The sequence below is a fragment of the Dipodomys ordii genome, unplaced genomic scaffold, assembly GCF_000151885.1.
Source record: "Dipodomys ordii isolate 6190 unplaced genomic scaffold, Dord_2.0 Scaffold66, whole genome shotgun sequence".
Lineage (NCBI taxonomy): Eukaryota > Metazoa > Chordata > Mammalia > Rodentia > Heteromyidae > Dipodomys > Dipodomys ordii.
The window spans coordinates 3,363,551-3,385,474 of NW_012267282.1; the positions used below are offsets into that span (position 1 = coordinate 3,363,551).

Sequence of the window (21,924 nt, forward strand, 5' to 3'; positions counted from 1 at the left end):
CCCACACGATGCTGGTGAAAGGCCAGGCTTTATTGAAAGGGAAGGGACATTTCAAGGACTTTGGGGGACACTTAGAGGCCCCTAAGAAGCAATCTGTCACAACCACTCTGGCAAAGGCTTTGCAGACCTGCTCACGCAAACCTACCCAAGATGTCTCTGTTTGTCTCTGCCTGTGGAACCCTCTGGAACACACAGACTCAGTGGCCTAGGCTTTTAGAGTCTTGGGGAGCAGCTGAGGCTAACCCCCATCTGTTCCCTGCATAGAGAAGGCCGCCATGCCTGCTGGCGCCGCGTCCTGCCTTGCCGACAGCCATGCCACTCATTACATAATCTGTTATTCTGTGCTGCAGCAGGCCCTGGTTACTTGTCAGAAGTTTCTGAAAGCCAGCTGCAGCGGCTCCCGGCAACTGGGGTGCTGCCTGTCCCTCATAGTATTACTCACTCTGTTCTTAGCTAAATTTAACTTGTTATCATCCCAATGATATTTTTGTGGGCTTGGGATTTTACATAATGCTACCAACTGCTGCGGGCTAAGAATTTCTCCTTTTTGTTATGTGTGTGCATGTGTGCCGAGTGCATGCGCACCACACACACACACTCTCTGTTCCCTCTATGAACTCTTGCACACTCACAGAAGTATTGCTGTTTACCTTTGCCCAGCTCTGCTTTCCACGCCCTCGATTTGGTGCTTCAGTCTACCCTCACTGTCCACCGCCTGGGACAAGAGCTTCTCCCTGCTTCCCACTGGCCGGCTAGTGCTTCCACCCACACCCGACACTCTCCACTCCGAGAGCCCTGAGGGTTCCTGCTGCCTGGGAAAGAGCAGTGTGTGGGAGCCAGTGGAAGCTGGGGGGGGGGAGTTGTCAAACAAGGAGAAGAACAACTACCCTGCCAGGTGTAAGGACCAGGATGAGCACCAGCAGAGGACCCAGAGCTATTCCCAGGGAGAGAAGACAGGTGCCCAGCTCTCAGAAGGGCCTGGGGCAGCATGTGAGGGCATGGACATACAGCTTGGCCCCTGTGATTCTCTGGGCTCTGCTGCCCAGAAGTGGCCATGGGCTAGACCCTCCCCCTGGGGTCTCATGTGTGTGCAGTGCCTTCTCCATTCTCCTGATGAGGAGGTGGGGTGAGTTCTGTAGGGGAGCAGCCACAGTAATGAAGGCAGCTACTAAGCACGTGCTGTGTGCCAGGTGCCATGCCCGCAGCTGGGTAAAGTGGGTAATAGTGTTCTATTTCTCAGATAAGATAACTGAGTGCCGGGCACTGGTGGCTCATGCCTATAATCCTAGTTACTCAGGAGGCTGAGATCTGAGGATGGAGGTTCAAAGCCAGACCGGGCAGGAAAGTCTGTTCAGACTCATATCTCCAATTAACACCAGAAAACCAGAAGTAGCACTTTGGATCAAGTGGTAGAGTACTTGCCTTGAGCTGAAGAGCTCAGGGACAGCGCCCAGGCCCCATGAGAGAGAAAAGAACACGAAGTCCCACAGAAGCCAAATAGAACATGGAGGCCTCAGTGCCACGATGTAACCAAAACCAAGCCCAGAGCCCGTGAGACTCATCGCTAATTGACCACTCAAAAACCACAAGTGGAGCTGTGGTGCAAAGTGATAGAGTGCTAGCCTCAAGTAAATCGAGCTTGGGGACAGCAACCAAGCCCTGAGTTCAAGCCCCACAACTGACCAAAAAAAAAAAAAAGAATTTAGGAACTCCAGGTGTATATCAAATTGAAAACCTATATCCACACAAACATTTGTATAAAAAGTTTTGTGTAGCTTGTTCGTAAATTGCCAGTAGGCAGAAACACCCCAGATGTCCAACAGCAGTTGAGTAGAGAAACAGAATGTGATTTATACATTCTGGCATGCAATGGAATATTATTTGGTCACCAAAAAGTGAAATGAGCACTGCCACATACTTTGACATGGATAAACTCTGAAAATGTAATGTTTCATGAAAGAAGCCAGACAGGAAAGGCCACCTGGGATGTAATTAAACTGAAGTGGAAAATGTCCAGGACAGGCCAATCTGTAGAGGTAGAAAACAGATTAGTGATTGCCAGCATCTGGCGGGGAGGAGACATTGGGCAGAGACTGCTCAAGGGTCAAGTTTCGTTTAGGATCTTGAAAATATTACAGGTTGAGGGGGGTAGTTATGGAGGTGGGAGGAAAGGGATTGTAGAGGGAAAACATAGGAGGAGGCAACAAAGCTCAGGAAATGTACTTATTACCGTGCCATGTAACTGTAAGCCCTCTGTACAGCATTTTTACAATAAAAAAAAGAAACTAGTCACAAAAAAGAGAAAATATTACAAGTTAAATGAATGGTGATGGTTGCACAACCTTGTAAATAGACTAATAACCAGTGCACTATACCCTGTACAGGGTGAACTCAGGACTACAGGCTGAGCTCCAGAGGCTTCAAAACATCTCCTCAATACCAACTCCCCAAAAGGATGGGCTTCGTGGCATGCGGATTATATCTCAATTAAAAAAAATGAGGAACCCCTCTGTACATCACCTGTATTTATTTATTTATTTTTGTCAGTTGTAGAGCTTGAACTCAGGCCTGGGAGCTGTCTCTGAGCTTTTTCACTCAAGGCCAGTGCTCTACCACTTTGAGCCACTGCACCTCTTCCAATTTTCTGGTAGTTTACTGGAGAGCCTTGTGGGCCGGGCGCCAGTGGCTTACACCTGTAATCCTAACTGCTCAGGAAGCTGAGATCTGAGGGTCTGCGGTTCACAGCCAGCTTGGGCAGGAAAGTCCATGAGACTTATCTCCAATGAGCCACCAGAAAACCAGAAGTGGTGCTGTGGCCTGAGTTGAAGAGCTGAGGGGCAGCGTGAACTGTGATTTACAGGCATGAGCCACCTAGTGCCTGGCATTGTACATCACCTTTATAATAACAATAAAACATATTCCCCCTGGAATCCAGAGCCCTGGCTTATAGTTAGACTCCAGGCAGTTTGTTTCAGGACCGCCTTCCATGTGTGTCAGCGTCCACCTATTTTCAGCCACCGCCCCCAGGTCCATGTGGGTGGGGGGAGCATTCTTCAGCCGTGCGCCCCCTCGTGTGGAAGCTCCACCCCAGCCAGGGCCAGCTTGAGGTATGTGGATGTCTGGGCATGCTTGCAACTTGGCGCCCCATCAAACCAGTATTCTTTAAGTGTTTGTTTGACATTTATTTAGTGGTGGTGAGGAGAGACTGATAGTCTATTAATAGAAATGGTGTAGAGAAACAGATTCATGTACTAATTCACAGCATCGGGGTTCTGAAAAATTTTTAGAAAAGTAATTCTGACTTCTTTTTTTTTTTTTGGTCGGTCGTGGGGCTTGAACTCTGGGCCTGGGCGCTGTCCCTCAGCTCTTCAGCTCAAGGTGAGCGCACTACCACTTGAGCTACAGCGCCACTTCCGGTTTTCTGGTGGTTTATTGGAGATAGGAGTCTCACGGTCTCTCCTGCCCGGGCTGGCTTTGAACCGCGATCCTCAGATCTCAGCCTCCTGAGTAGCTAGGATTACAGGCGTGAGACACCAGCGCCCGGCTCTCCAGGGATGTTTTGTACCCCAGGGTCTGTTTCCTAACCTCATCTTGGGTCACTTACTAGACTTGGGGTACTTTGGCCAGAGACTTAAGTCCCTACAACAGCCTCTTTGTGTTCCCAGAGCGCCTTTCCCCTGGTCCCCGCCAGTGCGAGGCCCCGCCGAGCTTCTCAAGCGCAGGTAGAATGGAGGCGCTTCCCTGCGCCATCTGCTCGTGCAGCCAGCCCTCGCCCTCTCTGGGAGCTGCTGTATTCAAAAATGGCGCTACTTAGCTCTGACCTCCCAGTGGTTGGGAGGTGTGTCTGGGAATGCCAAGAATCAGGATGCGGAGGTCCCTGCCGAGCTTGGTGAGCTGAGGCACTGGATGGCGCGTAGAGGAGATGGCTGAGGGCCTGGGGAACTGCGCCTGCTTGGCAGTGTTCTGTTTTTTGGGGGTCAAGCGTGTCTTTGGCTGTGTACATGTAGCCGTGGAAATGAGGAGCAGCCGCAAGATGGCTGAGAAGCCTGGGGCACTGAAGGCCACCCCACAAGTTGCTTGCTCCCTGTGCTCTGGCTTTCCCAGGCGCGTAGGATGTGTGGCGGGGTGGGGGTGGCATGTGAAGAGCCAGAAGAGCCACCGTTCTGAGCCTCACCTCCCACTGCTCCGCACGCGGTGCTCTCTGCGCCTCCCATTCCTTTTCTGTTCTGGCTCTGGTGGCCCTGCCGTTCACTGGCAGTTGATCACTTTGTCATCCTGAGCCTCTGTGCAGTTCCTCCCGGGTTTTACTTTTACCTCTATCCACACCACTCACCCTTGGTGGCCACGGAGTGGTCCCAGCCTTGGGAGCTCTGTGCCTGACCTCAGCCCTTGAAGGGCTGCCTTGGACTTGGACAAGTTGTTTCTGGAACAGTCCCAGCACCTACAGCCTGCAGGGAGCAGCTTTCTGGTCAGTCATCTGAAGGTCTCCTAGGCTGCTGCCTGCTCCCTGGGCAAAGGTACAAGGGTCTCATAAATGTGTCAGACAGACAAGGGTGTGTGTTGAGCTGTGATGTGGGCCCTGAGGGGTCTCAGGTCCCTGTGGGGGCTCTGGGCTGAGTGGCAGCTTTAGGGTGTCTCTGAATATTCTGTGTCACTCAGGTTTGGGACTCCCCGAAAGTCCATTTCTCTGTCTTTCTTATTCTGTTTTGTGGACTTGGCTCAGGCCTGCAGGAATCAGTCAAGGAGGATATTGATTCTACACCTTGTAGCCGGGAGGCTTGCTGGGAAAGCTAGAAGGCTGTGTCTTCTCACCCAGCACCATTGGGCCAAGTGTCTCCTACTCCTTGCTGCTTTGTCCCATCCACCTGTGGCCTCAAGTCCTGTGGGTGAAAACGCTCAGACTGCTGTGCTAGAGTTCTAGAAGGCAACTCTGCATGCTGGGGTTATAGGTTCCAGCTTCCTGTACAGTCTAAGCAAAGGGTTTAAAACTATGCTGGGGTATTTCCATCATCTGTTCCTTAAACACTTGCTCTCTGAATGCATCCTGGACCGGATGCATTTATAAAACAGAGACCCTTTCACTGATACCCATGTTCTACCTCTTATTCTGTGGGGAGTTTGGGTCTGGCGTAGCTCAGGGTGAGTCTGGCTCTGTGCTAGTGTGAAGAGAAGGGAAGTCTAAGTGTCTCACCAACTCTCCCATTATTGCAGGATGCTGGCATGTGTGTCCTGGTCCCTGATCCCCTCTTGTGGGTCTACTGATTCTTCCGTCTTCCTGTGCCAGAGACATCGACGGAGCTGTTCAGACCTGCAGGTAAGTCCCAACCTCTTTTCAGTGAACCTACATCCTGGTGTTGGGGCCACTTTGGCCTCTGGGGGTGCAGAGGCTTTGTTATTTCCTTCTTCCCTTAAAAACCGGACCATCCAATTGCCATGGGGTAGACTGTTTGGATTATGCTTCTTGCAAGTGTTGACTTAGCTTTACTAATTAGGAAGGATGATTTTCTGCCTCAGATATCTTGAGATTCCTATTCCCTACAACCTCCAGGCTAGCCCTGCGGGCGGCCATTCTCCCGCTGGCGGAGCTCCTTGGTCGGTGGCTCAGCCTGGCCTCCCCGCCGAGGACCCAGGTCAGGACAGGGCACACGATGAAGCAGGTAGGCATTTGGGGTTGAAGCTGATAGTTCCTTTTGGGCTGTAGTGCTTGGGCTTTTACCACTCTGGCGTTGGGCAGAGGCTAGACTGCTTCATCACCCTGTTGCCCACAAGCTGTAACAGTGGCTCCAGATACTCCTTGCATGGGTTTTCTTAGACTGTCTCTCTGTGCACACACATTCCCACAGTGAGAGGCCAAGGTTGAGGTTGTCAAGCAGCCACATCAGGACCAGGGATTGAATGGCCCAGTGCTAGACTCCTAGCTTATATATACCCTAGCCAAGACTTCCGGCTTCTAGTCTGTTCAAGTCTTACCCAGTCTCCTGTTTTTCATGTCAAGACCTTTGGCAGATGAAACAGGAAGTGAGGTGATTTTTCATTTTCCTTCCCTAAATTCCCAGACACCTTGCTGCCTGGGTTCTCCATAGCTAGTCAGAGCTTCTAGGTGTGAAGGCTGAGTATCCCTTTGAGGGAAGGGGAGGAATTGGGATGGGGGCTGGAAGTTTAGTCCCCACCCTCTGTATGGGGCCATTAAGTACACCATCTCCCCAGCAGTCCTGTGAAATTGGGATCCCATTTCACACTAAGGAGCTTAAGGCGAGGCTTAGCGATGGCTGCTGTTGGGTGTGTGCTCACACAGCTAGAATGGGACCCTGAGTCTGAACTCTGAAGTATGTGGTGTGATTTTCCAAAAGGAAGCTGCGATTCACAGGATGCAGGTCCAGGTCCCACCCTGGGCCCCCCTCCCTTGCGGAGAGCCTGGGTCGGGGTGCAGGGCCTCTGAGGCTGCCTCCAGCTTGGTGAGTGTGCCCCGCACGCTTCTGCATTCCCAGGCTGGCACCGTGGGCTGTTTTCTTCTCTAATTGCTCATTCTCTCTACTTGCCGTGAAAAGGCCTGCAAGTGCTAAGGAGAGAGAGTGCTATGTTGTGTGTGTTTTGGTTTTGGTTTTGTCTTTATTCACTTTCCAAGGTGTCTCAGCCTCAGATGTGGGTGTGGGGAGTGTGGTCCCATGAACCCATGGGTACATGGGTTCTGCAGGCTTGGAGCCCCACGGGTTCCATGTGCAGGTGAACGTAGCTTCCTACCCCACGCGGTGACCCCCCTACCGGAGTTCTCATGTCCCCAGCAGCCCTGGCTTCCTGTTTTTTTCTTACAGAAAGGGGGGTTCTTGACCTAGTTGATACCTACATCCTAGAGACCAGCGGGTTTGCAGAGACAGTGCCCTCATTGGGACCTGGAATGCTTTCAAGGATTTCTCTGCTTCACTCACTTCTCCAGAAAGTATTTGTTAACTGTTTAGTATGCCCTGGGTACTATGCCAGGGCCCCTGGGTACCAGTGAACAAAAGAAGCCCCATAGAAGTGGTTTGTTCCTTGTTGCACTCTGCTTTGCTTGTGCCATTCCATCGTGAAATTCCCTTCCTTCTCCTGCCTGTGAGGCTCCTGACTTCCCTTCACAGCCCTGTCCAAACACTTCCTTTTCGCAAAAGGTCTTTGCAAGCCAGGGGTCCACACTGACCCACCCTCCCTTCCCCTGTTCATCTCAGCATTCCGCTCTACTCTGATAGGGTTCTTGGCACCATATGCCCTGAAATATTTGGATTTCTAGCCCCAGCACCTGCTATCCTGCAGTCATTCAGACCCAGAACATGACAGGCCCAGCTGGGGCAATCAGGTTGACTCCTGCAGGCCTCTGAGCTGCCCTGGCGGTTTGTGGCTGCGATGGGCAGAGCGAGTGATGAGCTCTCTGGGCAGACAGAAGAGTCTTTAGGTAGAGAAAGCAGCATCCTCCCTCCTCTCCCCCCCCCCTCCCCACTCCCCCGGGGTGCTGAGAACATAGACATTCCCAGCCCTCGAAGTAAGGAAGGAAAGGCCTGAAGAACAGGGTTTAGTTGTTTTAGAGAAGCTGCTTGCTCTAAAGGAACTCAGAGCCTTTCCTTCCAGGGAAGAAAGATGCTGGGTTGTTTCTTAGCACAGCTGGGCATCTTCTGACTGTACAGTGGGGGCGGGGGTCTCACCCCAGGAGAACATTTGCCCTCAGTATTTCACTTTAAAGCTGAAGATGTTTGCCATTCCAAGGTGTAAGCGGGCTCCTGGCCTTGCCTTCACCTTGGTAACCCTGGGGAGGGAGCCAAACAAGGAGGGTCTCCTGACTCAGGCCCTGGCTTCCTTCCGATTCCTCAAAGTGTGGGCTCACAGGGAGGGGTGCTTCCTGCCATTGTCTGTAACAGCTCTGGCAAGGTCACTGTCTCCTGAGAAGGAAGAGAACTAATATTGTGTGCGGGACCTCAGCCCACAGCAGCAATGGACGCAGACTCCCGTTGGTAACGCCTGCCTCATGCTGGACTCCTTTCCTTTGCCTGGCCCTGTGCTGAAGCCAACACCTGGGTGGCTGCTTCCACCTGGGCAGCACAGCCTCTGAGCTGCTCCTCTCTCTTCCTTGAGGCATCCTGAGTCCACAGGGAAGATTTCTAGTCCACCCCCGTGGGCGGACATCATGCCATGAGCATAAGGAAAGGAGCTTATTCTGAACGCCTTGCTGTCCGCCAGTGCTGATCAGAAGCTGAGCAGGGCTCATGGCCCTGGTCATGTGCAGATTAGCTCTGTCCCTTCACCTGGACACCCAGCATGGTGCAGGACGTGGCTTCAGCTAGTTTTCCCGGCCTAGCCTTTACCTGCTCTTTGTGCTTCCCGCCTGGCTGTGTGCCCCAGAGCTGTCCTTTTCATTCTCTCTCCCATTCCCCTCAACTGCACTGCCCTGTGGCATAGGTGGGCGTGTCTTCCTGAGAGACCATTATGGTTTTCCAGCCAAATGGCATATTTTGTCTTGTGCTTCCAGCTCTCACCTGTTGAGGTGCACCCAGGTGTTCTATTCTTCAGGAGAGATGGGCACAAAAGTTCTGGGTTACTGAGCTCGGAACAGGCAGAGCCAACTGTGAAGCCATCCTACTCTGTTCAGGGCCATAAGAGAAGAAGGGCTCCTCAGAGCTAGGCTACAGGCTCTCCCGTGGAAGCCCCTTCTCATATTGTCCTTCTTCCTGCTCCTCCTGGCTGTCAGAAAGAGCCTGCTGTTTTCTTTCTCTCCTGTGACTGATTCTTGGCATACTCAAGAAGCTCGTGGTTGTGACCTCATCGTGCCTGGTCAGGAGGCACCTCCAAGCCTTTACTTGTGAACTAGTTGTACCTCCTGTTGCCAGGGGCCCTTGGCAGGGATTTCTGGGTCCATCCTCTGTGTCATTCCTCGCTTTATTCTCTCACACACTTCCTTTCTTGAAGAATAATTTTTGTTCCTAGAGATTATGTCCAGAGCTAGGAATTGTTGGAAGGATTCCTGCGAGGATGCACTCTGAATTCAGACTATTCATTTCAGCAGCATGGGTAACTCTACCGTGGATCAAGACATGGGATAAATTGGGGCTGTGAAGGTGGCTCAGTGGTAGAGCGCTTGCCTTGCATGCCTGAGGCCTGGGTTCCATTCCTCAGCACCACGTAAGCAAAAAGAAAAAAGCTGGAAGTGGCTCTGTGGCTCAAGTGGTAGAGCGCTAGCCTTGAGCTGAAGAGCTGAGGGACAGCGCCCAGGCCCAGAGTTCAGGCCCCACGACTGGATCAAAAAAAAAAGGGGGGGGATAAATTACTAAATGGTTCTGGCCTCCTGGGGCTTATGCTTTAGTGGAATAGACAAACTGTGAATAAATAGTAAGATATGCAGGTGAGCCAGGTGCTGGTGGCTCACACCTGTAACCCTAGCTACTGAAGGGGCTGCAATCTGCACATCTGGGAATTGGGATTTGAAGCCAGCCCAGGCAGGAAAATGAGTGAGACTTTTATCTCCAATTAACTACCACCCCTCCAAAAAAAAAAAAAAAGCCAAAAGTAGAGCTGTGGTTTAAGTGTTAGAGTACTAGGCTTAGACAAAAAAGCTCAAGGACAGTGCCAGGTCCTGAGTTCAAGCCCCAGACCCAGCGTAAACATTTTAAAAAGTAATGAAAGCCTAGCTCGTTGGGGCAGTGAGGACTTGTCTTTAGCATTCCATCCTCTAGCGCTCCAGCACTGCCCTGCTCAGCTGTCCCCTGCGCTGTCACACACTCCAGAAGGCACCGCGAGGGGCTCCTGCTGTTGCTGGGGTGACTCGCAGGAATAGACCTGTGCTCGAGGACACTGAGGCTGTCTGGGACCCCTGAGATCTGGGACCCCTAAGTCTGGGTGCTGTGCCTGGACTGTGGTGCCACATGTATTAGCTTCAAGATTTACCCCCATTCCCTGGCCTCCATCTTCCCAAAAGAGGAGCTGCTAGCTTGCCCTTGGAGCAGGTGGGTTCACTGTGGGAAGGGCAGGCTTGATAGGACAAGCACCAAGCACCCTCTGTACCCGAGCACAGAATAGATGTAAAAGATACAAGTGCTATGTTTTGAAGGGCTTAGGGAAGACACCCTTCACTCACCTTGGTGCCTGAGCCTGTGTCCCTCTCCGTGTGTGCCACTCAGAGGGGGGGATATGAGGCACAGTTGTTCCTTGATCTGTACTATGAAAAAGTTGATTAAAGCAGGATAAATGGAAGATAATGACACAAGAAGGAGGTTCAGAGATGACATCTCAGCATGGGGCCCTGTTTCTATGTCACAGATTGGCCCAGAGCCAGGCTATCTGATGTCCCCTTTACTCTGAACACTGGCAGAGCTAGAAGGCAGGTGTCCCAATTCCATAGGTGAGTCTTTCGATTGTTTCCTTTCCCTCTGGGAGGTCTTCAGTGTATTTGCCACTGAGGCTGGAAAAAAGGGCGGGGATGCCCTATGCCCTGGCTGTCCCCATCTTCTTCCCTAGCCAGCTACGCTGTTTGCATCTTCCCCTGGATCCTGGGTGGGAAGTGGTTGGGATGCAGGAACTGGGTTCATTCTCCACAGTTGGCCAGGGCCGAGTCCAGTGTGAGGTAGGGCAGGAGGGTGGCTCTCTGGAACCTCAGGGTAGCAGTGACCTGCTTTCAGCGAGCCTGGGCCTGCTGCCTCTGATTCTGTGCTCATTCCCTGAGCTGGACGATTTCCTCTGATTAGCACACTGACGTCAGAAAACCATGTCAACTCCAATCTCCCCTCAGCTTGGCAGCTGTGATGTATCGTTTTAGACGTGTCCCCTGCCTCACTACAGAGGGCAGAGGCCAGTGGGGAAAAGGATTATGTTGCTTCCATCTGGCTGCAGCCGCCTCCCTGGCCCCATCCAGCTGTTCCCCATTCCACACTGCCAAGCACAGATGTCGGGGTGAGGTCAGCCTGGGAGCCGAGGACCTGCCCATCAGCTTCACGTGAATGACTTCAAGGCTATTTCTGGCCTTGCCATTATCCTAACGGCTCCGAGTGATAAATATAGACACAGATTGAAAAGCCCCAGTGGCAGGCAGGCAGGCAGGCAGGAGCACAGGGGAGTGTGTGGACGGGGGCTCAGCTATAAATAAGTCTGCTGGAACACCGCCCCAGCCGTGCTGCCATGCCAGGCCCAAGTGTATGCATGCGTGCATGCAGGCGCTCTCCCTCCCTGCCAGAGTGCACTTGTGCCTCTGGGGTCTTGGGCAGAGGAGAGAGGGAGGGAGGAGGGCTGCTGAGGAGAGGGAAGTAGGCGCCACTTGGACAACAGGACAGGCTGCTGAACGTCATCCTGTTGGAACTTATAAAGGGGAATGCTGGAGGGCTGGCAATGTGGCTTAGTGGCAGAGTGCTTGCTTAGCATGCTTGAAGCCCTGGGTTCATACACAGAAAAAGCCAGAAGTGGCGCTGTGGCGCAAGTGGTAGAATGCTAGCCGTGAGCAAAAGGAACTCAGGGATAGCGCCCAGTCCCTGAGTTCAAGCCCCAGGACTGGCAAAACAATAAATAAATGAGGATGATGGGGTGGCCCAGCCAGAGGATCCTGGGAGCAGCACATGGGAGGGAAAGTGTGTGGTAGTACGAACACTGGCCCCATTCCAGCCAGCATCCAGCAGTCCCCCTCGCTGAGCTGTTTTGAGGGGCAAGTTCAGGAATTCTAGAGTCTGGGTTTGGAGTCCTGCTGGAGCGTTCATAAGCCTTGTGCCAGTCTGTTTTGCTTTGCCTGGACAGCATCCTCTTTGCAGGAGTGCAGCTCTGTTTCTCTCCTGGCCCCAGTCCTCACTGCTGGGCCCAGGCTGGATTGCTGGCGGCTCTCGTTTCAGCTAGCTGCAGGGCAGGGCTCCTACCTGCTCCTGCCTCCCCACCCGCTTCTTACTCCTGCCAACATCTTTTCTCCTTTTGTTTTTGCTTTTCTTTTGCCTCTCCTCCCCAGTATCCTACATGAGATTGTGCTGGAAGAGGCGCAGAACTGTGCCCAAGAGACACTGTTCTTGGAAAAAAAAAAAAAAGTAAGCGGGCAAGAACCCCAAGAACTTACCATGACTGAGACACGGTTGTGCCGTTACCAGTCCTGGAACCCATGGCCTATAAGCCTGTTGCCTTCTGAAGCCTCATTAACAAGGGCATGTGAGTTCGGCCTGCTGTGTGAATAAACAGTATTGGCCTGTATTAATATGCTTGCTGGCCACCCTGTATAGGAGTGCTGTGGTCCCTCAGCCCTGTGCTCCCCATGTATTCCCTGTGCCTTCATGGGGCAGAGGGAACCAGAGGGCCCCCTTGGCCTCTTGGGTGGCATGCATATGGGCCTGCTATTCAGTCCTGAGGGTGGACTCTGTGCTCACAGCACCGCAAGGTGAATTGGGTTGCAACTCAGTCTCCAGGAGCTTGTGAGGGGTCGTAATGCCAAGTCCTGTGGGAGTGGAAGATTCACTTCCTCAGGTGCTGACCCATGCTGAGGTAACTCACCACAGGTCGGATGGTGTTGGGGTTGGGTGGATGCAAAGGAGGGCCTTCCAGAAGGAAGGAACAGCCTGTGCAGAGTCACCAAGGCGGGAGGGGGCACCCTGAGATGCTGTCTGTGGCAGCCCGATCAGGGCTGTATCACGGAAGGCTGGCTTAAGGGAAGGCCAGAGGGAGGGAAAGAACTAAGGCAGGAGTCCAGATGTTGCCTTAGAATCTAGGGAGTGTTGAGGGACTTGAATTGGAGGAGTGATATGTACCAGCTATGCCTTAGAAGCTGCTTCATCTGACTGTGTGGGGGACGGGTTGGAGGCAGGAAGTGGGAGCAGGATGGTGACATCACTAGCTTAGTTGAGTACCTGTGAGGTGTTTTTGCCTTTCATGGTGCCTATAAAAGTGGGGTGTACAAATGCGGGTCTGATTATTTCTAAAGATGGCTGCCTGGAGTGGCCATCTCAGGGCTGGCTAGGGGCCTGTGCTAAGCACAGAGCTGTCAGTTCCGTTTGGCTCAGTTGGCTCAGCCTTGGTCGGGGGTAACTTGTCCAGCAAGCTTGGTCCCAGTCGGTACCTGGGTCTGGAGCAGAGATAGCTAGTCCCCTGCGGCCTGGCCTGGGCTTGCTTGCCAAGCTGGCGACTTGGGGTGACTTCATAGACAGTGACTGCACCAGCCATGGTCTGCTGTCAGGGCCCCGCTTGCCAGCTGACCCCCTCAGTGCACTGCTGATGCAAGCTGGGAGCTCCAGCCCCTAAGAGAAAGGAGAGAAGCAGGCATGTGCTGTGATGGAGGGATACGTGTGTCTGCTTGAGGGACCACAGCGCTCAGGAGTTAAGTCTGGTTGTGTAAATATTTTCTTGTGTGAGTGATAAACGGAGTGAGGAAAGGAGACACTGGGTGGCCTCCCTGCCCTGGGGACAGGGAGGTATTTGTGAAGGGCTAAGGGGGAGCAAACCGGTGACCAGGCCACTGCTCCCAGGCTGAGAAGGCCAGCACAGAAGCTTCTACTGCGCCCTTCAGTCCCAGGCCCCGTTTCCCTAAGACAGCAGGAAGAAGACATGTGTCCCTGTGCACGGGGGCCTGCAAAGAGCGTGGCCTTGAATCAGGGCGCTCCCTGATGACTGGGGGGGGGTGAAGGTTGGGGGGGTTCTTACATCCCTAAGAAGGAAGCCACAAAGCCATTCACTGAGCAGCCCCAGAGGCTTTGCTGTACCCTCTCTTTATGATAAGCACACATACTAGACCAGAACGTGCTTTTCAGGCCTCACTGGGGACCCCAACTTTCTTACCCAGTTGTTTGTGCTTGTACCTTTGTCTCACCACGGCCTGGTGTCTGCAGCTTTCTTGTGTGCCTTGGGAAGCAGGGCAGGACAGGGCGGGCGCTGAGATGCTGATGTTGGGTCTAAGAGCTTCAAGGTCTGTGGCCTTGCTCCTCTGGGCTTCTGCCAGTCACTGCAAAATGGGAATCCTAAGGTGCGGCCTCGTGAGGTTGGCAGAGGATTAGATGAAACGAGCTGAAGCAGGTGAGCAAGCTGGCCGATCAGCTGTGCTTTGATGGGAATTGTGGTACAGGGGGAAACTGAGGCTGAGGAAGGCCATGACGGGTAAGGCTGCAGAGCTGAGGTCCTCTTAGATCTGCCTCTTTCCCATCTGGGGCTTTAGTTCCCTGTGGCAGCAGAGCCCCCTCGGAGATGTGCTAAGGTGGCTGGCAGTGATGGGAAGAGGTCTAGTTAGCGGTCAGGGTGGACAAGCATGGGCCAATCAGTGCAGGCTAAGCGTCCTCATTCATCCAAGCGCTTTCACACATGGTCCCGGCTGTGGCACTGGGGGGGTTACAGGACTTCATTCCTTCGGCAGGCATTGGGGGGAGGGGGTGTCTCTGAAGACCGATGTTACGCTAGCACTGGAAGATTGAGGAGACTTTGGGTTACCTTCATTTCTTCCCCAGTTTTTCCTTTGTGAGGAAGACCTCAGGTCAAGCTTAGGGAAGGCCCCTCTTCCTTCTAAGATGGGTTCTCGGGACAGGTCTGGATGAGTGTGGCCACCTTCCCTGAAGGCCTCCATAGCCACCGGCACTTCCCCTCTCTGCAGCCTGGAAGCTGCCCCTGGGAAGTTGAGGCTGACCAGAGCCCTGACCCCCACCCTGCCCAAGCCCAACTTGGGCCTTGGAGAGCCTGAGCTAGCCTTTGACTCATCTGTGCAGATGGGTTGTTGATTTATGATGCTGGAGGGGGAGAATTCTTCTTCTAATTATCAGCTTCCAGAGTTCTGGCTTTGTGGCCAGAGTTGAAGGGAGGCAGCTGTTTGGATAACATCCCTAGATGACTCGGCCAGCTTTCCTGGGCCAGAAGACACAATGAAGACTTCAACCGCAATCTTGTACTGGAGTCAGAGGTGCCAGATTTCAAGCTTAGGGTGCGAGCACAGTTCATACAGCGTTTACTAATTAAGCCCGCCAGGTGAGGACGGGGAGCCTCTCTGGGGTCATCCTGGGTCACCAGGCTCTCCTCTGCTGGGAAGTTCCCTCCCTCCCAGTGCCTGGACTAGTTTTGTGCCACTTTAGCTCCATCCCTGATTGAGCCGTCAGAGCTGAGGCTTCTTCTCTGAATCTCTGGTCTCCCTGGGCTGGGGCAGCTCGAATAAGATGAGCACTTCTGAAATGCATGGCTGGCATGTGTGGCCAGGTTGGTGGCTGCACAGATAGCTGAGGACCTATGATGTGTCTGCCACTCTGGGCCAGCCCACAACAGCTCTTGCTTGGATCCCGACTTTGCAGTGTGGGAAGAAGGGTGATCCCAGGAGTTCAGGTCAGAATTCCTCCCCCTCAGGGGGCTGCCATGGCAGCTCTGCCCAGGCTGCTGGCTCTACATTATTTCTGACCCCTACTTTAACTTGTCCTGGGGCTTGAACTCCAGGACCTGGACACTGTCTCTGAGCTTCTTTTGCTCAAGGCTAGCACTCTACCCCTTGAGCCACAGCACCACGTGTGGCTTTTTCCATGTATATGGTACTGAGGAATCGAACCCAGGGCTTCATGCATGCTAGGCCAGCACTCTACCACTAAGCCACATTCCCAGCACCCATCCCCCCACTGTAACTTCACCTCAACTTTGTTCCAGCCATATGAGTCCAGTGCCCAGTGCTAGCCAGGCCAGACAAGGGAGGATGACTGGAGCACCTCTGTCTCTGTCTGGATGTAAGTGTTTGTTTTTCAGAGCTGTTGTGTTGCAGAGATAAGAGGCCCCTCTTTCAGCCTGCCCTGTCTATTCCTAATCCAACTGGATGTCTGTTGTGCTTCTTTTGGTCACGAAGGGTCAAAGGCATGGAATAACACTTTCTGCGTGGGCCATGGCCTGCCTGCTAGGTCCTCTATGGATCTGTGTCCTCCCCCTGCTCCTGCCAGGGCTGGCCCCAAGTTGGTGCTTCAGTCAAGAGTGTCATCTGTGTCGGAGAGGCTGCCTGATGAGTGGCAGGAGGGGAGGAGCACAGGAGCACGGGGGTTGCTCCACAGAGCCTTCAGCACCCACGAATATGGTGACTCGGGGATTGCCTGTCCGCCTGCCTTCCTTCCTTCCTTTTTTTTTTTTTCTTCCAGTACCAGGATTTGAACTCAGTGACTTCACATGCGGCTTTTTCTGCCTGGACTGGCTTCAAACTGAGATCCTCCAAATTTCAGCCTCCTGAGTAACTAGGATTACAGATGAGAGCCATTGGCATCCAGCTGGTTTTCAACATTTTAAAATAAGCTTTATTGAAATAGTTCTCATACCATATATTCCACGCATCCAATTCAATGCTCTTTAAAAAGTTGAGTTGTAGCCGGGCGTTGGTGGCTCACGCCTGTAATCCTAGCTACTGAGGAGGCTGAGATCTGAGGATCGCAGTTCAAAGCCAGCCCTGGCAGGAAAGACCGTGAGACTCCTATCTCCAATAAACCACCAGAAAACCGGAAGTGGCACTGTAGCTCAAGTGGTAGAGCACTAGCCTTGAGCTGAAGAGCTGAGGGACAGCGCCCAGGCCCAGAGTTCAAGCCCCACGACCGACAAAAAAAAAAAAAAGTTGAGTTGTGTAGTCATCATCATAGTCAATTTTAGAACATTTTGTTTTTTACTCCAAAACTTAGGGACATTACCCACCTCCACTGTGGGGTGGGGGGTAGGGGGTTGTTGTATTTAGGGTCTTGTACTTGCTAAGTAAGTGTCCTGTCACTTGAGTTATGCCCCCAGCCCTTTTTGCTTTAATTTTTCAGAAAAGGTCTTGCTCTTGCCCAGGGCTGACCTGGGACCACGATCCTCCTACTTTCTGCATACCTGGCATGGCAGACAGGAAGCACCAAACGCAGCATTTTTGTTGGGATGGGAGTCTTACTAACTTTTTTGTTTTGAACTGTGATCTTCTTATCACATCCTGGGCTAGTGCATATCCTTCTCAAGCAGCCACTAGTGAGGGCAGAACTGGGGAGGTCTGGCGGGACACTCTCCTTTGGGTTGCCTGGTAGCTTTTATTTTTTTCTTTTCCAGACCCAGGGTGGACAAGCTGGTTGGTGGTGGGCAGACATGGGAGGCAGGAACCCTGGAGCCTCTGTCTGTTTCTGTTTTGAGGAGCAGATCTGAAGCCTAGAGGAACCTTGCAGGCAGATCTGGAAATTGAACTGAGATTAGAGCCAGCCGGATTGATAACAGCCTAGGGATTAGGGGAAGGGCAGTTAAATACTTGCTTAATCTTGTTCTGTCTGTCTTTTCAAACAGTGGCTGACAGTCTTAGTGACTTGGTGGGGCAGTGCTTTCTGGAGAGCAGAGCCCCTCTAGTGCAAGAGATACCATCTTCTGGTACCTTGTCAGCCTGGGGGAGATGAGGCTCCTAGGCTTGCAAAGTCACTAGCTCTTCAGAAGTGTCAACAACTGGGTACCTGTGGCTCTCGACTGTCATCCTAGCTACTCAGGAGGCTGAGATCTGAGGATAGAGGTTTAAAGCCAGCTCTGGCAGGAAAGTCCATGAAACTCTTATTTCCAATGAACCACCAGAAAACCAGAAGTGGCACTGTGGCTCAAGTGGTACAGTGTTTGCCTTGAGCTGAAGAGCTGAGGGACAGCGCCCAGGCCCAGAGTTCAAGCCTCACAACCAACCAAAAAAAAAAAGTGTCAACAAAGCTGACTCTAGTATTTGTTTTCTTTTTGGTATTTTATTTATTCATTTATTTTAAATTTGTGTTATTATAAAAGTGATGTACAGAAGAGGTACAGTTACACAAGTCAGGTAAAGAGCAAGAGCACATTTCTTTTAGGACAATGTCACCCCTTTCTTCAGGTTTCGGTATTTTGAGACAGTGTCTCTCTATGCAGTCCAGGCTGGCCTCTAACTCTCAGTACTCCTGCGGCAGCCTCCCTAGTGCTAGTGCTAGACCACTACTCTGTGTGTGTGTGTGTGTGTGTGTGTGTGTGTGAGAAAGAGAGAGAGAGAGACTGGGTTGCTTTTTACATTTGAGGAGGCTGGGGGAGTTAGAAGGTAGCTGGTGTACCCACTTCAGTTTCCACTCCTGACCCCCGGCCAGGCCCAGGCTAGAGAGTAGCCGGCCGGGAGAAACGAGGAGCCCAAGATGGAGAAATTAGATTATAGACTGAGCACTGCTTTCTCCCTGTTGTGGTAAGAATGAAGTCGGGGAAATGTATAAGTGGGGTTGTGGTTGGTTTACTGAGAGACCAGGCGGCTATGGCCGCTGTAGAACTGATATGTTTTCACCTGGGTCCTGTGCCTTAGAGCGGCTGCAAATTGTGCACCCCATGGGGCAGCACCTGCGCCCCAGCAACAGCTTACTTAGCCGCCTCCCCCTCCAGCAGGCAGCCTTCTAATGAAGTGCTGCAGGCTGGGACCCCGCTGCGGAGTCGGGCACCTCGGCGGGGGGTGAGGTGGCAGGATTGAGAGCCGAGATACTCCTTGCTGTTTCTGCCAGGCCCTGGTGGCAGGAGAACGAGGGTGGTGTGAGGGGCCGCCCACCTGTCCACCCTCCCGGCTGCCTGGCTGCTGGACTCATGGCCTGCTCCTCACACCCCGCTCACTGCTGCCCAAGGAAGCTGGCTGGGTGGCGGTCGGGCCTGCAGGAGCCTTGCTGGCGGTAGGGGATGTGGACAGGTAGAGACATGCACTTCCTAACTTGTCTGGGCAGCGGCTGCTTTCCACTGAGCACTGGCCCGGAGCATCTTGTTCCCTCGGCTCCCCTGTCAGCAGGGACAGGAAGACCAGGCCCTGATTGGCCTGGGTTTATGATTTAATAACATGGCCGGGCGTCACTGACCTGGCCTTTGGCTTTGAGGGAAAATAAGCAGAGCAGGACTAGGGGCTGTCTCACACTGCCCCCCCCCATGTGGGGCATTAATTGCTCTCTCTGAGCTTCCGCTTGTAAAGTAAGATAAAATGCCTGCTTCCAGGCTGCCTGGAGGGTGAAAGGAGTGGTCTGGGTCAAGGGTTAGGCCCACCTCTGCAGCCCGGGTCTCCAGTCCCTGTCCTCACACCCCTGTGCTGTCCTCGTCCACGCTGAACAGGCCATCTGTACGTGTTTGGAAAAGCTGAGTTGTCACTTCCAAGGCCCAGTTCTAAGGACGGTGGCTTTTGCTGTCATTTCTCTTGGCTCATTCGCTCTGGGGGGCCAGCTGCCACCTTGTGAGGACACTCCGGCAACTCCCAGGAAAGATCTGGAAAGGTGATGAGAATCAGAGGAATGAGCTCTAGTCCCTGCCACGCCTGCAGGTGGGCAAAGCTCCACAGAAGGACCCACCGGGAAGCCGGAGCCGAAACACCAGCCCCCCCCCCCCCCGCAGCTTCCCGACACACAGAAACCATGACCTAACAAGGGTTTCTTGTTTAACCGCTGTTTGGGGTGGGTTTTGTGCAGCCGTGATAACTCGTGCAGGTCTCCCTAAACATCAGCCACCAGGCACATCTGTTCTGGGAGCAGAGCCCGCTTTCTCACCATGTCAGGGGGCCCACTTGTTGGCTCTGGCTCGAGTGTGTAGCTCCCCATGGCTTGCAGTGAGCTTTCCCTCAAGAACCGCGGTCTGCCACATTCATAGCTCCGGTGGCCCCATCTGCTCTGCTGCCTGGCTGCCGAGCCAGGGCCTGGGCTTGGGACTGCTTGGGGTGGTGAGTGTGCCAAGGACCCATCGGGCGGGACTTCTTCTGGCATGAGGGGCATAGTTGGGCAAGATGCAGATGTCTTGGGACCTTTTGTGGTGTGCGTATGTGGGGGAATCTGTTCTCTTCCTCTTCTACTTTCTTCTTGTCTTCCCAAGGCATCAGGCCTTGATCCCTTCATCCTCACTGCAAGTTCCAACCCCATCACTAAAAGGAGGGCTTTGATGTTGAGCTGCATTAAGGGGAAAGTAAACGTCTGGAAATGTGAGACCTGAGACTGGTCAAGACTTCCTCTCAGCTTCATTTAAGAAGAGGCATGATTTTTTATTTAATTTTATTTATTGTTTTTGATACCAAAGACTTGAACCCAGGGCCTCATGCATGCTAGGCAAGCACGCTACTACTGAGCCACATTCCCAGCCCCAGGAGGCATGATTTCTCTGGGTCACCATCTCCTGGCTCATTGTAGGACCCAGAGATTAACTCCATTGTCCTCTGCTGTCCTCAGGAGGCCAGGCCCATGCAGCCTGCCTGCCTTGGCGCAAACCCACAGAAGTGGCACCGGAAAGCTCTTAAGTAAACAATGCGTGGCTGCCCTAGGCCTTTCCCGAGCCACTTTTAGCATATCTGCTGTGCTTTTAGGCAGCGGGGATGAGAGCATGACTTAGGAGTTTCCACCTTGGTTATTATTGAGCAAGTGAGTCCAATAGCAGCCAACATACATGGGGTGCTCCCTGTATGCTTTAGGGCCAGAGTGATGGGCAGGTCAGAGGGTTCAGACCACAGAGGTCTGTCAGGCAGAGAAGGGCATATCTGGAGAGGCGACATTAGCACAAAGGGGGCTCAGCAGGTGGTTCCCTGGGAGATCCCAAGTTCTCAGGCCCAGATCCTGATCTAGGGCCTGTTCATGAAGATCTCCCACCCCCGAATTTCCCGTACTAGAATCACTCTCCTGCTCCCTGGGCCTGGTGCTTTCCAGGAGGGGAACACAGTGAAACTGTCTGATGGCCATGGAATTTGCTCATGCCGTTTAGCCCCGCGCTGCGACCTCACATAGCCCCAGCAGCCCCTCTTGCCTCCATCTCCATCTTACTTCTCAACACCTTCCAAAGCCATCCGCAGAGGTTTTAGATGCCACTCATGTGGCAGGCTTTGTCTTAAAGACTGGGTGTTCAGAAGAAAACCATGTGAAATTCCTTCCTAAAATATATCCCTCAGAGCCAGGCCCAGTGGCTCCAGCCTATAATTCTAGCTACTTGGAAGATGGAGATTAGGGGATCGAGGTTTGAGGCCAGACTAGGCATAGAAGTTTGTGAGACTCCAGCTCACTCAGTGGCTGGATGTGGTAGCCAGCACCTGTCATCCCAGCCGGGGCAGAGGGAGGAGGGGAGGCACATGGCTGGGTAAAGTGTGTGTGCGTGTCACCCCATGACACAGGGCAGCACGCGGAGGAGTCTCTCGGCCTAAGCCAGCCCAGCAGGGAGGGAGGCCCTCCTTCACTGCGCAGAAGCAGCTGGAGATGTGGCAGAGTGGTGGAGTGCCTACCTAGGAAGTATGAGGCTAAGTTTAATCCCAGTACTCCTAAACGTAGGTGCCTGCCTGCCTGCCGCTGTGTGTGGGCTTGTGCTCACTCTCCGCTGGGGTCAATGCCCAGAAGAACAACAAGCAAGGGGCGTGGGAGGGGGTGGTGGACTCAGCTAGGATGATCAGAAAGGGACCTCTGTTCAGTCAGAGACGCACCTGGGAACAGGGGAAGCGAACAGTAGGGCCGAGGCCCAAGGTGGAGGCTGGGGGGCGGTGAGGCAGGGAGAGTCTTGGGATAGCCACTCAAGGCAGGCAACGGGGGAGAAGCCATGGCCCAGTCTTAGGGCACTGGTGGTCATGGTGAAGACTCTAGACTTGGCGCACCCACCCTCACCGGCCTCCCTTCAGCCAGTCACCAGCTAGGGGTTTTGCAGGTATTTCTAGAACTTGCTGGGAAGGTGGTGTAGCATCTTCAGATGGAGTTGAAGACAGCTGAAATCCCTTGCCTCAACGGGGGACTCTGATGTCCAGCCCTTAGAAGAGTTGGGCCTGCAGGTCTCTGAGGAGCAGGGGAAGTCCGGGGAGCAAGGTGTCTAGCCCCTCTCTCGCCAAGCTCGGCTCTGGAGTTCATCGCACACTTGGGTGCTGACCGGAGCGGCCAGCCTAGTGGAAGGAAGGAAGAAGCTGTGTGTGACTCTGGGGGCTCAGCATCCTGACCCGAGCACTTTCCCCGGGGTCTCCAGCCCTCGTGTCAGAGCCGCAGCGGGACTGCTGTCTGCCGCTGCCTTCCTCTCTGCTTCCTTCTTCCT

At 53.3% G+C, this 21,924-nt stretch overlaps 1 protein-coding gene across 3 annotated transcripts in view; it reads left to right on the top strand.

The window, feature by feature from the left end:
• Positions 1-5,213: 5,213 nt before the first annotated feature.
• Pitpnm2 (phosphatidylinositol transfer protein, membrane-associated 2) overlaps positions 5,214-21,924 on the top strand; it is a 78,148-nt gene continuing 61,437 nt past the window's right edge. For all 3 annotated transcript variants that reach the window (XM_013023128.1, XM_013023130.1, XM_013023129.1), the window contains exon 1: positions 5,214-5,314. The gene's annotated coding sequence lies outside the window, so the exon portion shown is untranslated. The remainder of the gene's footprint in view (positions 5,315-21,924) is intronic.